Source organism: Physeter macrocephalus, chromosome 8, assembly GCF_002837175.3.
Source record: "Physeter macrocephalus isolate SW-GA chromosome 8, ASM283717v5, whole genome shotgun sequence".
Taxonomy (NCBI): domain Eukaryota; kingdom Metazoa; phylum Chordata; class Mammalia; order Artiodactyla; family Physeteridae; genus Physeter; species Physeter macrocephalus.
Genome location: NC_041221.1, coordinates 80,731,652 through 80,735,432, shown reverse-complemented (window position 1 = coordinate 80,735,432; position 3,781 = coordinate 80,731,652). Strand labels below are relative to the sequence as shown.

The 3,781-nt window shown below is 43.1% G+C and overlaps 1 long non-coding RNA gene across 1 annotated transcript in view; it reads right to left on the bottom strand.

The window, feature by feature from the left end:
- Positions 1-1,721, bottom strand: part of LOC129392332 (uncharacterized) — a 72,758-nt gene extending 71,037 nt beyond the window's left edge. Inside the window, exon 1 of the long non-coding RNA XR_008618073.1 lies at positions 882-1,721. This is a non-coding gene — a long non-coding RNA (uncharacterized lncRNA). The remainder of the gene's footprint in view (positions 1-881) is intronic.
- Positions 1,722-3,781: the final 2,060 nt, after the last annotated feature.

Here is a 3,781-nt window from a genome sequence, read left to right as displayed (position 1 = left end):
GGGCCTCTCACTGTTGTGGCCTCTCCCGTTGCGGAGCACAGGCTCCGGACGCACAGGCTCAGTGGCCATGGCTCATGGGCCCAGCCGCTCTGCGGCATGTGGGATCTTCCCGGACTGGGGCACGAACCCACGTCCCCTGCATCAGCAGGTGGACTCTCAACCACTGTGCCACCAGGGAAGCCCTCTTTTTAACTTTTAAAATTTTGTACCATTTATATGTACAACTATTATGTGCCTACATGTGCACGCACACACACACACACACACACACACACACACACACCCATCCCACATCCCTCATTCTTTCTCCCTATGCCATCTAAAACGCTCTAGCCCCTTCTCTCTACAGAGTTAATCCTTCAAGGGCTGATTTCAGAAAGTCTTCTTTTCCCAACTACTCAAGTTCTCAGTAGCCCCTTTCACCCTCTCTGAACCCTGAATTTCCAGTCAGTCTTGCTAAGGTTGGGACCTACTGCACAAACCATCTCATAATGTAAGAGTATAACATAGTGTCAGTTTCCTGAGAGCTGTGCTTGTCTCTAGTCAATTCCTTAAATGTAGAGACCAGCCACAGCTTAGTTTCTCTGGATCTCTCACAGCACATAGCTGAACAAATGAATTAGAGGCAAAGGCAAAACTAGACAATTCTGAAGGAAAAGGGCATGGCTAAAACAAAATGCCCTTTGAACCTCTATCACGTACCTGGTGTTAGCTCTTACTGCTCCCAGGACCAGTGGGAATGATGGAAGTGAGAAGCTGCTGTCACTGGACCCATTACCTGTCTCTGTTCCATCGCAATGAGAACAGTTGGGTCTTTTCAAGGGGGTGTGTTTTGGATGAACATCCTCATATAGGAACATACATGCTTATACAACATATACCTCAGCAGGTAGCAATCTTTTTGCTGATGGAGGGTCTTGCCTCGATGTTGATGGCTGCTGACTGATCACAGTGCTGGTTGCTGAAGGTTGGGATGGCTGTGGCCATTTCTTAAAATAAGAAAACAATGAAGTTTGCTACATTGATTGACTCTTTCTTCCATGAATGATTTCTCTGTAGCATGCAATGCTGTGTGATAGCATTTTACCTACAGTAGAGCTTATTTCAAAATTGGAGTCAATCTTTTCAAACCCTGCCACTGCTTTATCAACTAAGTTTATATAATATTCTAAATCCTTTGTTGTCATTTCAACAATCTTCACAACATCTTCACCAGGAGTAGATTTCATCTCAAGAAACTACTTTATTTTCTTATCCATTAGAAGCAATTCCTCATCCGTCAATTCAATTTTTATCATGAGATTGCAGCAATTCAGTCACATCTTCAGGCTCCACATCTAATTCTAACTATCTTGGTATTTCCACCACTTCTACAGTGACTTTCTTCACTGAAGTCTTGAATCCCTCAAAGTCATCCATGAGGCTGGAATCAACTTCTTCCAAACTCTTAATGTTGATATTTTGAGATTTTCCCGTGAATCACGAATGTTCTTAATGACATCTAGAAAGGTGAATCCTTTCCAGAAGGTTTTCAATTTACCCTTCCCAGATCCATCAGAGGAATCACTACCTATGGCAACAATAGCTTTGCAAAATATAATTTTTTTTTTTTTTTTTTTTGTGGTACGCGGGCCTCTCACTGTTGTGGCCTCTCCCATTGCGGAGCACAGGCTCCGGACGCGCAGGCTCAGCGGCCATGGCTCACGGGCCCAGCCGCTCCGCGGCATGTGGGATCTTCCCGGACCGAATAAGACTTGAAAGTTGAAATGACTCCTTGATCTGTGGGCTACAGAATGGCTCTTGTGTTAGCAGGCATGAAGAAAACATTAAACTCATTGTCTCCATCACAGCTCTTGGGTGACCAGGTGCATTGTCAACAAGTAGTAATATTTTGAAAGGAATATTTTTTTTTCAGAGCAATAGTTCTCAACAGGGGGCTTAAAATATTCAGTAAACCATGTTGTTAACAGATATGCTGTCATCTGGGCTTTATTGTTCCATTTATAGAGCACAGGCAGAGTAGATTTAGCATAATTCTTAAGGGCCCTAAGATTTTCAGAATGGTAAATGAGCATTGGCTTCAACTTAAAGTCACCAGGTAAGGGCTTTCCTGATGGTGCAGTGGTTAAGAATTGCCTGCTGGTGCAGGGGACACAGGTTTGAGCCCTGGTCCGAGAAGATCCCACATGCCATGGAGCAACTAAGCCCATGTGCCCCAACTACTGAGCCCGTGTTCTTGAGCCCACGAACCACAACTACTGAGCCTGGGTGCCACAACTACTGAAGCCCGCACACCTAGAGCCTGTGCTCTGCAACAAGAGAAGCCACCGCAATAAGAAGCCTGAGCACCACAACGACGAGTAGCCCCAGCTCACCACAACTAGAGAAAGCCCGCATACAGCAACGAAGACCCAACGCAGACAAAAATAAATAAATAATTAATTAAATTTAATAAAAACAAAAAGGTCACCAGGTGTACTAACCCCCAGCAAGAGAGTAAGGCTGTCCTCTGATGCTTTGAAGCCAGGCATTGACTTCTCCTCTCTAGCTATGCAAGTCCTAGATGGCATCTTCCAAGGGAAGGCTACTTTGCCTACACTGAAAATTTGTTTAGTGTTGCCACATTCATTAATTATCTTAGCTAGATCTTCTGGATAACTTGCTGCAGCTTCTACATCAGCATTTGCTGCTTTACCTTGCACTTTGTTGTGAATGGAGATGCCTTCTCTCCTTCAACCTCTGCTAGCTTCAAACGTTTCTTCTGCAGCTTCCTCACCTCCCTCAGCCTTCATAGAATTGAAGAGACCTGGGGCCTTAAGCTTTGGCTTAAGGGAATGTTGTGGCTGGTTTGATCTTCTTTCCAGATCAAGGAAACTTTTTCCTTATCAGCAATAAGGCTGTTTCATTTTCTTATTTTTCATGTATTTACTGGAGTAGTAATTTAATATCCCTCGGGAAATTTTCCCCTTTGTATTCACAACGTGGCTAACTGTTTGGTGCAAGAAGCCTAGCTTTCCCCCTATGTTTGCTTTCAACATGCCTTCCTCACTAAGTTTAAAGATTTCTAGCTTCTGATTTAATGTGAGAGATGATGTAAGACTCTTACTTTCACTTGAAATCTTAGAAGCCATTATAGGGTTTTAACTGGCTTAACTTCAATATTATTGGGTCTCAGGGACTAGGGAGGCCTCAGGAGAGATGGGGGAAGGCTGGTTGGTGGAGCAGTCAGAGCACACACATTTTGATTACTTTTGCTGTCTTATTTCTCCAAAGAAGACATACAGATGGCCAATAGGCACATGAAAAGATGCTCAACATGGCTAATTATTAGAGAAATGCAAATCAAAATTATAATGAGGTACCATCTCACACCAGTCAGAATGGCCATCATTAAAAGTCTATAAATAACAAATGCTAGAGAGGGTGTGGAGAAAAGGGAACCTTCCTACACTGTTGGTGGGAATGTGCATTGGTGCAGCCACTGTGGAAAACAGTATGGAAGTTCCTCAGAAAACTAAAAATAATCTTCACAACATCTTCACCAGGAGTAGATTTCATCTCAAGAAACTACTTTATTTTCTTATCCATTAGAAGCAATTCCTCATCCGTCAATTCAATTTTTATCATGAGATTGCAGCAATTCAGTCACATCTTCAGGCTCCACATCTAATTCTAACTATCTTGGTATTTCCACCACTTCTACAGTGACTTTCTTCACTGAAGTCTTGAATCCCTCAAAGTCATCCATGAGGCTGGAATCAACTTCTTCCAAACTCTTAAT